Genomic DNA, 14,050 nt, shown 5'->3' on the forward strand with positions numbered 1-14,050 from the left:
GATTCAGGCTCAAATGTGGCAGTCCAGACAGCAGGCGGATGTCGAGTCGGGGGTCGAACTGAAGGCTGCTGAAGTTCAAAGCGATCCTCAACCGATGCTTTTCATGAAGATCGCCACATTCGGTTAAATAGCGGACAGTCCGTCAGGATGCGCAAAGCAAATTGGTTCGATACGGTGCTCGAAGGGAGTAGTTTGGGGGGCATAACAGGGTCAGTTTGACTGGCGACTTGATTTGAAGCAAAGAGCCTAGTGCTTCCAACCGAGTTTTGAGTATTGCAGGTGCAGTGATGCTGCTTTGTTTGAGCAGTTCAGATGGCATAGTGCAGCACAAACTGATTCACACGTGCGGTACAGTGGCTCAAAGGTTGTTGAGTGCCAAAGTCAGCTCCAGAGGCTCCTATTAGTTTGATCCCATTTGAACTTGCTGAAATCACAGCTCGCAGCAGCGACTCCTTGCTACGATGAGGGGTGAGGGAGATAGAAACAAAGGCAGAACAATGTTTTGTCCTATGTGGAAATCAGAAATTATTTTGCGTAACAATGAAAGTTTGACCCTTAGAACAACCCTATCCTTGTGGAAGATAGTAAAGGGTGGCTTGGACGAAAGTGCCTGCAACTTGCTCACTCTACGGGCTAATGTTAGAGCTACCAATAGAATGGTTTTAAGAGTTAATGACCTTAAAGGACATGAAAAGGATCAAAAAGTGCACCCATTAGAAATTTTAGAACTAGATTAAGGTCCCAAACTGGAACCTGGAAAGGAGATGAGGGTGAGGGGACACATTGGTGAGCCCCTTTAGAAATTGTGTCACCAGTGGAATTTTGAAGTAGGAACATTCCCCTGACGAGCTCTTAAAGATGGACAGCAGCGCCAAGTAGTCTTTAATTGTACCAATCTGGAGTCCCATATTGGCCAAAGATAGCAGAAAGGATAAAACATCTGGTGTTTTACACATAAAAAGGATAAACATTGTTTTCTCTGCACCAGTTGCAAAATGTATTCCAATGGCACAAAGACTGTGTTGCTGGCCTTCTGGCTGAAAGCAAAATGAACAAGTTACTTACCTGAAACTGTTGTTCTCCAGCATGGGTCTGGCATGGATTCACATGGCCATGAATATTCCCCGTCAGGCTGGGAATCCTCGGTAAAGAAAACATCCGTTTTAGTTTCATTCTGAACTGTATTTCTCCTAACAACCAATCACTGAGCTCTGGCTCACACTGCCCCAAGCCAATGACTGTCCTCTACCCAAGCCCCTCCTCTGGCAGCCATCTTCGGATTTGGTAGCACGTAAAGTGGCAGTAGGACCAAGAGAAGAGCGGCAGAGCGGTTGGCGGGACTGTTCGCATGTGAATCCTTGCCAGACCCATGCTGGAGAACGGTTTATAGCCATAATTTAGAAAACAATGTCGAAAGTCATTTTTTAGAAAAAAAAATGTAAAAAAAAAAATGCATTTATTTTTCAATACTTTTTTTTTTAAAATGGGGGGTTTCCCCCCCAACCGCCCCTTTTTTTTCAACATTATTATACATTCGACTTTTTTTTTTCGACATTATTTTTTCATCATTTTTGTCATTCGACATTTTTTCTAAATTATGACGGACCACCCTGGAGAACAACAGTTACATGTAAGTAACTTTTTCCTTCTCCAGCATGGGGTCTGTCATGGATTCACATGCTCATAAATAAAGAATACATAACAGTACACACATGCACAACCACGGGAGGTGGCGAAGGCTCAACATAAGCATCTCTTACCTCCTCACCAGGCTCACCTTCAAACGAACAGGTTGCGCAGCACTGCCTGGCCGTCTCTGGACTCCTCCCAGGAATCCCTGTAGACGCATTAGAATCTCGTCGACCTCCACGTAGCAGCCCTGCAGATGTCCAGCAGGGGCACACCAGACAGGAACGCCGTAGTTGCAGTGATCGCTATGGTCGAATGGGCTCTAGGACGGCCAGGCAACGGTTGGTTTGTCAAACCAGTGACAATGGGTGATGCAGCCGGAGAGCCACTGGGAAATGGAAGCCTTGGAGAGGGCCTTCCCTTGGTTCACAGGGCCAAAGTTTACAAAAAGTTGTGACGTCTTCCAGAAACTCTGTGTGGTCCACATAGAACTTCAGCGCTCTAGCCACATCCAGCGAGTGCAAAGTCCACTCGGCCGGCGACGAAGGCGTCAGAAAAAACACAGGCAACACCAAGAGCTTGTTTAGATGAAAGTCTGACGGCACCATGGGCACGAAGGAGGGGTGCGTCCGCAGCATCACCCTTGTGTCGTGAAATGTCAAATAAGGTGGCTTACAGGACAGAGCCTGAATCTCACCCACTTGTCGTGCAGATGTGATGGCCATGAGGAACTCTGTCTTCCACGACAAGAACTTCAGTGAAACTGTCTGCATAGGTTTGAATGGCGGGACCATGAGCCTAGTCAGCAAAACATTGAGTTCCCACGCCGGGGCTGGAGCCTTCACCGGCAGGAACGGAACAGTCCTTTAATAAACTCCTTAACCAGAAGGCGTGACCATAGTGACAACCTTCTCGGAGATCAGGTGTAGCAGGAGATAGCCGCCAGATGAACTCTGATGGATGCATGGGCCAGTCCTGCCTTGGCCAACAAGAGCAAATATGGTAGCATCTGCGGTGCCGTGACACGCAGAGGGTCGATCTTCCGTGCAAGGCACCGAACAGCAAACCACTTCCATTTATGTCCGTAGCATTTAAAAGTGGACGATATCCTGGCCTTGGCAAGCACCTCCTTGCAGTCCACTGGAAGGTCATTACCTCTGAATTGTAATGCTGCAGGAGCCATGCCTTCCGGTTCAGCGATCCTGGGTCGTGGTGAAGTATTGCACCCCATTCCCTTGGGAGAAGATCTGCGACCACCGGAAGCTTGACTGGAGGGGCCGCTGACAAGTCGAAAAGGTCCGTGTACCATTTCTGCCTCGGCCACACCGGTACGACGAGGATCATCCTGCACCTGGACCGTTTGAGCTGATTGATTAGTCGAAGAAGCAACAGCAATGGAGGGAACGCATACAGAAACAGGCCATCCCAGGGGATTGAGAATGCGTCCCCCAAGCTCCCCGCCTGGGGAAACCTGCTGGCGAACCTCCGGCACTTGGTGTTCGTCGCTGTCGCAAATATATCGATCTGGGGATTGCCCCATCTGTGGAACAGGTGATCCACTTGGTCCTGCCAAAGCTCCCACTCGTGGCAAGAGCGCAGCTCCCTGCTGAGCGAGTCGGCGACAGTGTTCTTCACTCCTGCCAGATGAAACAGGATGAGGAACATGCCCTAGTCTATGGCCCAGTGCCACAGGTCCTGCGCTTCCTTGAAGAGCGCCGGGGGTCTGATGCCCACCAGTTGCCTGATGTAATACATGGTGGTGGTATTTTATGTGAAGACCCGCACCACCTTGCCCTTGAGGGACAGAAGGAAAGACTTGAGGTCCCAAAACACTGCCTGCAGTTCCAACACGTTGATGTGCAATGTCTTCTCCACAGGCCTCTTCCGTAAAGACTTCTGGTGTGAGCTCGCCATCCTTCCAAGGAGGTATCCGTCGTGACCATCTCCTGGTGAGCTGGGGTCTGGAAATCCGCACCTCCGGACAGATGTGCGCAAACTCCCTACCACCGTATCACTCGACAGAAACTCTCGTTGAGTGTGATCTTGTCCTCGAAGCTTCTCGATACTTGTATCCAACGGGCGTCGAGGAACTCCTGTAGTGGATGCATCTGTAGCCTGCACAGCCGAATGAGGTATATGCATGACTACATCATAGCAGCAGACTTGATGGACCTCACCCTTGCGATCTTCAGGGCCAACAGTCGTACTTTGCCCAAGATGGCCTCTATCCTCTCCTCGGGAGATGCCAAGCACGACACTGTGTTGAGTCGTCATCCCAGAAACAGCGTGTCCTGCGATGGAATCAAGCAGGACTTTGCATAGTTCACTGAGAACCCCAGCTCCATCAGAAGACGCACGGTCTTCGCTGTGTGGGGACTGCAATCTCTTTCGAGCTGGCCTGGATGAGCCAGTCATCCAGATAAGGGTAGACATGAATTCTCTGTAGTCGCAGCTGCGCCATGCACTTGATGAAGACCCTCGGTGTCGACTTCAATCCAAAGGGAAGGGCCTTGAATCGGTAGTGCTTCCCTTGCACCATGAAACTCAGGAACTTGCGGTGTCCTTTGTGAATGGGGATTTGGAAGTATGCATCCTCCAAGTCCATCGACGACAGGAAGGTCCCCTCTTCCAGCTGTCCGAGCACGTGCTGAAGAGTAACCATCCCAAATTTTTGGGAATTGATGTATTTGTTCAGTCAATGAAGGTCGATAATAGGCCTCCAGCCGCGATCTTCTTTCTGACGAGAAAATACCTGGAGTACACTCCAGAGCCCCCAAGTCTTTTCGGGACGAGCTCTATCGTGCCTTTACTTAGCATGGCCCGCACCTCCAGCAACAGCTGAGGGATGTGGTTTTCCTGCTGGGCCACTGCTGGTATTCGGGGACACTTCCGTTGAAATTCCAGGGTGTGTCCGTGGGCAAGAGCGTCCAGCACCCAACGGTGGACTTCCACACGCTGGTGAAGTTCGCCAGCCGGCCTCCCACCAAGGTGCATGGGTGGGGGCCCAACAACATGGCCGGTTCAATCCTGCTTGGATGTCGACTGGCTGCTTGGGGACTCTGGCGATGCCAACGTCCTCCTCCGCAGGTCTGGGATCGCCCCCCGTTGGTCTCCTGGGCCGAAGAGCGGGAGGGTTGGCGATAAGAAGAGGAACCCTTGGAAGATCCTTGGGACTTGTTGCCTGAGGTCCGAAAGGACGGCTTCCGAAAGCAGGCGTCATCCCCGTGTCTGTCTTTATGGCTTGAGAGACTCATCCACAGCCTTCCCAAACAAATTGTCCCCGTCGAAGGGCATGTCCAGCCCCTTCGACTGAACGTCCTGCCGAAAGTTGGTGGCCTTAAGCCAGCCACGAGGGCGAAGGCAAATGCTGTTGCCCATCTGGCGGAACCCCGCATCGGCAATGTCCGTGGCCACCGGGATAGAGTGGTCAGACGTCACCTCACCTTCCTGCAGGATCTCCAACGCTTCGACCTCTTGTCGTCAGGAAAGAAGTCCAGGATGGGAGCGATCTTGAAACACAACTCCCGGTCGTAACGAGCCACGATGGCGAGGATGTTGGCAGCCTTAATGGTAGTAGCTGCAGAATAGATGACCCGTCGTAACATGGCATCTAACTTCTTGCCCTCGCTGTCTGGTGGGGTGGCAGCCGCCGAGGCTGAACCACCCAAGGACTTCTTCCTGGCCGCCGGGGACACTACAGAATCCGATGAAGGCTGGGCCCGTAAGTACTCGGGCACGGAGTCCTGTACTCTGTACTACTTCTCGAGGCCATCCCTCTTTGCCAGGGCCGTGCAAGGGTTCTTCATGAGCAACAACCCCTCGTCCCAAACGTCATCCAGGAGTGGGGCCGAGAGGATGGTCTTCCTCTTCGCCTCTCTGCGCCGATATAAGAAGCCCTCCTCCTTCTCCTCGGAGCGAGCTGAAAAAGTTCCAACGCTCTGAAGATCATCGGGTGGAACGAGCCAATCTCGTCCGGCGGTGAAGATCTGGGCAGTGGTGACGGGATGTCCCCTACACCGCTGCTGTTGTCTGTGCCCGTCGTTGCTGTGTCCAGATCTGTCTCATCCCTCGGGGAGGGAGGGGGAGTGCAAAGGGGGGCCACTGGGGCGAAGGGAGGAGAGGAGGAGGGTACACCCTCTCCTTGGCCGAGGGTTCCCTCGTGGTGGTGTCGGCCGTCGCTAGAGCCGCCGGCGCAATAGGCATCCTCGTCTGGATCTCCAATACCTGCGTATGCAGTGCCGAAAGGATGTCCACTGAGAGGTCTCTAGAAGGTACCCGAGGTGGGGGTGGCAGCTGAGGTGCCGGCGGAATAGGCAGCTGGGGCGCCGGCTGGGAGCCCAGGCCATCGTCGCCTGCTGTTCTTCCTCGACGGTGTCCTCGTCATCCTCGCCTTCGTCGTCACACTCGTCATACGGCCTGCTTCCTAAGTTTCCCTCCTCCTGGTTGGTTTGCAGACTGATGAGCTCTTCCTCAGAGGAGATATCCATACCTTGGAGGGCCACCGCACCCCACCGCTTCTTTGTTTCCAGCAGTGAAGGTCTCAGGAAGATGACAGGCATCCTTTTCTCCGGGGTCTTCTCTATGGGCAGGAACGCAGCTTCCTTCCTGGGAGGAAGGGACACCCTGGTCTTAGGGGTCGCAGGTTGCGGGGCCGTCTCGGCGGCCTTCGTCAGAGACGCCGCCACCCCCTCGATGGAAAGCTGGGCCTTCGCTGGGTGCACATGGGCCTACACAGTCAGGGCCGGAGCCTTATCCTGCTTAGCCTTCTCCTTAGGTGGAGGGTCAGAGACCCGCCCCCCCCCTTTGACTTCTCCGGTAGGACGGACTTGGGCCTCTCCTCGAGTTTGCCCGGATGGTTCGAATTCCTCTTGGCCGAAGATCCTGAGCATTGACTGGTGACGGAGGCTGGAGATGTCGAACGCGCCCTGGCCGCTGAGGAGCCGGTCGCAAAGGCACTCCTGGTGGCAGTGGACACGCACTGCTTAGCCTTCTGTTGGACCCCCCACGGGAAGGGCACCCTCAAAGGACTTCGAAGCCCACTCAGCCTTTTTGGAACCTGGATAGGCACGCTGCTGGGACCCACCCAAAGGCGGGTCCTTGGCCTGTAGCCACTCATTCAGCCGCCTGTGCCGATCCTTCATCGTGCAAGGGGCTATCTCCTGGCAGAACGCACAATCCTCCTCCTTGTGCACCGGGTACAGGCAGTAGTGGCACTCTGAATGCTTGTCGCCTGAAAAGACATTCCGCAAGCCGCAGCAAATCCTTAACAGGGGAGTTGAATCCTTTTCCTCCAACATGGTCACGCAGCGTAGTTCTGAGAATCTACTGGAAGCGTCCACGAAGAAACTCGACAAAATCTGCCCTTGAGAGGCACTGAAGAATCCAAAAAACGGGTCCCTGTTAATCGGATGGTTGATCGATGGGGGACAAGGCTCGATTGACCGAAAAATAGAGTAATACTCTTCCAAAAAAAGAAAAACGCAGTAAAAGCTCAAGGGCTAAACACGAGGACTCCCAACACTTGAACGTGCGGTATGAATCTGGAGATGTCTGCAAAAGGAGGGGCTTGGGTAGAGGGTAGATGTTTTCTTTGCCGAGGATTCCCAGCATGACGACGGGGAATATTCATGAGCATGTGAATCCAAGCCAGACGCCATGCTGGTGAATCACCATTACGTCATCCGGGAGGTCCCAATCCTTGTATCTCAACCTTTCAGAAACTAAGCGTGAAGGTTCAGTGTCTTGATCTCAGCTCCAAAAGAGTGATATGTAGTTTGGACCCGATGGAGATGGAGACCAACGATGCTGTCATATCGTTGGCGTTATCTTCGGCCATGGTTGCCAACATTGTTCTCTCTTCAGAATGATGTCCTCGCAGGCCCACCACAGAAGATCCTGTGCAACACTGCTTGGAACCTGAAGCAGGTCCGACATCTTTCCTGAGAACCGGGACCATGGAGTTCTTAAAGCACATTGAAGGGATGTCATTCTCAGGCGGGCCTCTGGCACCAGAAAAATGCAGGATGCCATGAGGCCGAGCAACCTCAAAAAATTGAAGGCTGGGAGACACTGGGCACTTTGAAATTTGGTGACCATCTGAAGAATGTCTTGAGCACTCAACTTCGGGTGGCAAGCTCTTTCCCAGGGATGTATCCAGAACAGCTCCGATGAATTGGAGTTTCGGAGAAGGGGGTCATATGAGACTTCTTGTAATTGAGCGAGCAGCCCAGTCTGAAGAGAGCGGCAGGTGACGCTGAGATGATCCAGGTCTTGTTCGGGAGAACGTGCCCTCATCAGCCAACCGTGCAGGTAGGGGTAGATGTGAATTCCCCCCTCTCCTGAGACTCGCTGCCACCACTACTGCCATCAGCTTGGTGAAAACCCTTGGGTTATGTGCTTGAGATGGATTGGCACATGAAAATAGGCATCATGAAGGTCCAATGACACCAGCCAATCCTGGAGTTGGAGGGCCCGAAGGATCTGAAAAAGTGTGATCATCTTGAACTTATCCTTCTTGAGGAACTTGCTCAAGTATCTCAAGTCCAAGATGGGTCTCTGTCCTTCTTGGGAATTAGGTAATCAGGGAAATACCAACCCTTGTTCCTCTCTGCTACAGGCACTGGTCCTATAGCGCCTTTCTCTAGCAGAGTTAAAATCTCCTGCACAAGGAGCGGATCTGGAATCCTCAAAGAGTGCTTCACCGGTGGATTGTTCTGAGGTCTCTGTATAAAAGGAAGGCAGTAACAGTGGGCTACCGTTTCCAAGGCCCAAGCATCCAAAGTAATGTCTCGCCATTCTTCTAGATGCTCCGACAGTCTGCCTCCCACTGGTGAACAGTGACTCAAGATCTCAGAGAGGTTTTGAGGCAGTTGATGGAATGGCTGATGGTGAAGAAGCCCCTGCTTGAGCTGGCTTTGAACCCCTTCCTCGTCCACCACAGGGAAATCTTCTTTGGCCCCTTTGACTGGCCATTCCTCTCACCCTTCCAACTGAGGAGTAGCAGCGAAAAGATCTACCCCTCCAAGGTTGTCCACTAGGTTGAAAAGGTTGAGGTTGCCCAATAGCGGCGCCTAAAGATTTGGCTGCTGCCTTCGAGGTATGAAACTTCTCAAGACTCTCAGCCTTGTTGCCAAAAAGTTGAGACCCGTCAAAGGGCATGTTGAAAAGTCTGGACTGCACATCTGGTGCAAAACCCGACTTACGCAACCACGCAAACCTGCGCATAACGGTGCTGGCAGGCATGGCTCAGCTAATGCTATCAGCAGAATCCAAACCTGACTGAAGAGACTCACACATGGCTTCTTTGCCGTCTCTAACTATGGCTAAGAAACAGTCTCTTTCATCCCCCTCAGGAACGTGCAACAGACGCCATGGAAATGCAGTCGCATAGAGTGAACATAAACTTTGCAAGGGCACATGTGGAGTTGGCAGATTTGAGTGCCATACTCCCTGCGGAAAATAACTTCCTTGCCCAGCCATCTACTCGTGTGTTGTCTCTATCCGGCGGGATGGTAGGGTAAGCCACTTGCTTGGATGTTGCAGCAGCTGCCTGCACCACCAGACTCTCTGGAGTGGGGTGTTTCGACAGGTAGTCTGGGTCACTACAGGAGGGGCGGTCCTTTTTAGTCAAGTTTTTATTAACAGCCTGATTGGTTCTATGTGTCTCCCAATTCATTGCCACCCTTTTCTGCAAGGCAATATGAAATGGTAATATGGGATCCGATTGGGGACCCTTTTCTAAGATGTCAGTTAGATCATCTTGTTTGAATGGCAATGGAGGCCTACTCCACCCCATGTAGTCCACTACCTTAGACATGAGTGATCTGCAGGACGCATCTGCATGCTTCCCAGCCTCTGGTCTCCCAAACTACAACTCAGGTGAGGCATCCACCCCACTTGCAGTCTGTAGGTCATCATAGAGGTCCCTTAACCTTGACTCCTCTGCAATAAAACTCTCAGGTACATTAGGCGTACCAAAATGGAGGTCAAATGGAGCCTTTTCATTAGACTGCTCATTTTCTTCATATATGGAAGAAAAAGACTTAAAATAGTCTTTCCTGGGTAGTGGTAAATATGTTTTCTCAGGAATGAGGGATTTTGCAAGTAATGGATCCGACACTGGAAGAATTGGCGAAACATTCTTAATTGGTGCTGAAGATTTTACTGCGGCGATCGGCGTCAATGGCACAGCTGGCAATGATGGGCTTGGCTGGCCTCGAAGGCGCCGCCAGCCAAGGTGTCAATGGCGAAGGTGTCGATGGCGTTGACGACCTCGACTCATGCTTCCGGCTCGACTGATCCTTCGATGAGACTTCATCGGATCGAGGCCTCGAGGGCTCTCGATGCGGATCGGGTCTTCGTCTTGGGCTCAAGGGCATGCAGGATTCAGGTCAAGCCCTTTCCTCCTGGCTTCTTTCAAAGGCGTGGTAGGGGCATGGCTTGGAGGCTTTTGTTTCTCAAATATTTTTAGCATATCTGCTCTGAAGGCCTCCAACTCGGGCAGAGTGGACTTTTTGGTTGGGCAAGAAACCCTCTTGATGGAAGCGTCCGATGACAAAGTCGACCTGCGGTGCCTTCTCTTCAACTGTTTGGCCTTCTTCCTCCGAGGAGAGTCGCCTCATCAGTCGAAGGTTTCTTGGTCGGGGTAGGGGATTCAGCCTACCTTCAACTTCCCCTTTCGTTCCTTCAAGGCTTTCCCATTCATGGGCTGGCACGTGGAGCAGTCTGAGGTGTTATGGTCTGCTCCGAGGCACTACAAACAGATACCATGGGGATCGGTTAAAGATATTTTTGACCTGCAATCTCAACACTTTTTGAACCCGGTCTTCAGGGTTGTCGGTGTCGACGAGGAAGACATCTCGATTTTCTCTCTCGATAATAATGAAGTTTGTCACGAAAGTGATGAAGAAGTGTGCCGTATTTCTTCGAAGCTAAAGCTGTTGCAGAAAAACAGAACAGAAATCAACGGGCGCTGCGTGTTCTATATATGCGTTCAATGACAATCCTCGAGACGGAGGCCTTCGAGGGACATCGAATCGACGCCATCGATGGGACAGCGCCCTCTGCCGAAAAGATTTTTCCCGAAGCGGCTGAAGCTGGACAATATATGTCAAAGATGAGGAATACGTGGGAGGACACAATCCATTTGAAGGTACTTTTGGTATGCAGCACCCTGGTGTCAGACTAGCCCTTTTGGAATGGGTGTGTCCTTTGATTCCAATTTCCCAGGCCAGCTCCTGCAGGGAGGCTGGCTCACTGGAGGGAGAGCACCGAAAGGATCAAAAGGAGAGGCATAGCCATCCAGTCTCCTGCCCTGTCCCTTGGCAGGACCAAGCTGTCTGACCAGAATATAAATAACACTTCTGCAGCCGAGCTGGGCTCTGGGACAAATCAGGGGAATTTGTCTTTTCTCCCCAAAGGGGGGAAGGGGGGTCTGTAAGGCTAGGGAGGTGAGCCTGCTACACAACACCCTTCCTTAGGGGTCAAGGCAAGTGGGACCTCACTGGGAGAGACTCCTGTTCCCGTGAATAATTGCCTAATGCCCTCCACAGGATGGTCTATTTGAGACTATCTAATACACAAAATAACTAGAAGTTCCAAGACTGGGATGAAGAGAACGTGAACTTATGCTGTTACCAGAAAGAAGTGTGCCCCTTTCATAAAAATCTCAAATGAACTACAAAGAGTGCGTTGAAGAGAGGACATGAAAGGGAAGAGTAGAGAGAACGAGAGAGAGAGAATGAGAGAGAACTAGAGAGAATTAGAGAGAGAGAGAACGAGAGAGAGAGAACGAGAGAGAGAGAACGAGAGAGAGAGAACGAGAGAGAGAGAACGAGAGAGAGAGAACGAGAGAGAGGGCGAGCAAGGCAGCCGCCGTCAGGGGAGGTCCCCTGTGCATTGAACACCTGAAGGAGGTGGAGCATAAGCAGACTGTGAACTCTGAAGTTCAGAACTTCTGCGAGCATGACAAAGCAGCGCTGGAAGCCCAGCGTGTACGAGAAGCCAGAAGATGAGATGGCTGGAGCGGAAAGCTCGGTGGTGGCGTGACCACAAAGAAATCATGGTGGGCATGCTGCGCATTCAACAAAGCCAACACCACCCCACGGAGGAAGCAACAAACTGACCTGTTACCCACAGCGGTATCGAGAAGCCGAAGGGGAGACAAACTCAAAAATCTGACAATGCAGAAAGCGAACCGCAAAGCAAACGGAAGGAAGGAAGGAAAAGGTCTCCAGTATCTACTGACACCGGAAACATTCCCTGTTAATACTGAAGGTAACAGGGAAGCCAAAAGGGACTCATGATCAAATCAGAGAAACTCACCCCAGTAAAAATGATGAAAGCGTGAAAACCAAGTTGATAAACTTGAAATGTATTAATGTGATACAGAGAAGCATAGAAACTGCAAAGAGTGAGAGAAATAGAATTGCAGTATCATTACCTTGGAAAGAGGGGAAAATAAGTCATTATCTAAGAAACAGAGTGGAACATAGCAGAGGGAGATAACGGAGAACTAAAGAGCAGAGGTCCCTAGAGTAAACATTGTACAAGAAAGTCCATACCATGAAAAGGTGAACTATTTTTATTTGGAATGCCAAAGCTCCAGAGGAGAAGGCACTATACAAGAATATTCAGAACTCTGTAAAACAGAGCAAAGGATTCAGAAAAGGGCATTGAAAGACCCATACTAAGCAAGCGAGAAAGACTACCAATCCCATAAGGGAGTTACAAGAACTGATACAAAGGATAACGAAAGACCATTTAAGAATTGCATATTAACAAGTACTATAAAAGAAGGGAAGACGGGTGCAAAAGCACAACCATCAGGAGAAGGGAGTGATTCTCCTGGCCTGAATTGATAAAACTAGTGGCAGGGTCAGTTAGGATTAGTTTTGGACAGTGGACTTATTGCTATTGGACATTCATGGATATCTGACGAGCACCTTAGTTTGTATAGTAGGCATAGGCCTTATTCTAATTCTTTAATAAAGATATCGTGAAAATGTCGTAAGTGTGTTCGCGTCTTTCTGACCCACCACAGCTGGCAGTGCTGACACATTTATGACATCAAATAGATGAGGCTTGGAAAATGAGAGATACTAGCCACTATGCCATAATATGGCTTATATTTAAAGTGTACAACTCCCACCAGCATAGTAACTTGCATAGTTATGTAGTGTTGCAGACAAGGGTACATGTCTTAAATGCAGCCCCTATGCTTCGGGACTTGGCTGTAACTGCAGCTGTCAAGAGGGTACCTGTTACCCGTGAACATGCTCTGTGCTACTAGAGAGCTGGTGCTGTAGATCAAGGAACTGACCCAGCAAGGCACAGGTGTACACTATGATTTTGGCATGGATCTTAGGAAAGCGGAATCCGGTTGGCAGGTCACCCTTTCAGAGAGAATTACCTGCATCATTTTATTAGTTAATACAAATTAAAAAAGCCAGCGCTTCAGCACCCTTGCCAGATGGAAGTTCCTCACAGCCACACAAACTGTGGATCTACGTGTATCAAATGAGAAATAAAACACAACTGGAAGATGCAAGGGTACAAGCCACAAACATTTGGTAAATAGAATAAGAAACATGAATTCACTACATGTTATACAATGAAAGATTCAACCCATCATCTTATAATGCATCAACAGTGTACCAATCCGGCTCATGTTTACAATTGGAATGTTTAACCTCCAAAAGTGGTCGTTTGTACTTAAAAAGTAGGTTACCTGGAATTTTCAGTGTCACCACACAGCCAAACATTATTCTTTCATTCCCCACACAAATGTATTGGCAGCAACGAGATTTATTTTTATTTAAAAAATACTGTCTTGTCATCTAATATTCACAGCTAAGACATTCTACCCTTCCCTTGTGTGTTCTCTTCACTCTGTGTTCTCTTCAGTCAACTATTTACAAACTGCTTGTAAAGGACTCTTGAAAATGAGAAGCTACCTCAAAGTAACAAGGTTTGAAAAAGAGGGTCTTAAACTATACCTACGTGGGAAAGTTACCAAAATGCCTAATTGTAAACGGAAATTTTTAGCCAAATGTATTTGGAATACTGAGTTGACCAACTACTCCGATTTCCCTGAGGGCACTTTTTAAAAACATTTTGGGTGAAGGGAGGAGATAATTGTGAAGTGTGAGTTGCCGAACTTCTCTTCATGACAAGTGGCAAATCCTATGAGGTAAATTAATAGCAAACCGCTGAAAGGGCATATTTAGCCTATCCACGCACACCAGCAATCTTACTACATCAAACTGAATCTAGATAGTTCTAAATGCAGCGTCTTTCAGAGCATCCCTTGACGCAGTCTTCATACAGGAAAGTCTGACATTGAGGAACAAAGGAGGGAATATCACTGGTAACTGAGCTTCTACTATAAGAAGTAATCGCTGTTATGTGCATAAAGAAAGAA

The 14,050-nt window shown here is 50.0% G+C and overlaps 1 protein-coding gene across 5 annotated transcripts in view; it reads right to left on the minus strand.

The window, feature by feature from the left end:
• The window catches only part of TTC17 (tetratricopeptide repeat domain 17), a 2,246,693-nt gene that overhangs the window by 727,126 nt on the left and 1,505,517 nt on the right, over positions 1-14,050 (minus strand). The window lies entirely within an intron of this gene.

This window comes from Ambystoma mexicanum, chromosome 11, assembly GCF_040938575.1.
Source record: "Ambystoma mexicanum isolate Mex_15411 chromosome 11, UKY_AmexF1_1, whole genome shotgun sequence".
NCBI classification, from domain to species: domain Eukaryota; kingdom Metazoa; phylum Chordata; class Amphibia; order Caudata; family Ambystomatidae; genus Ambystoma; species Ambystoma mexicanum.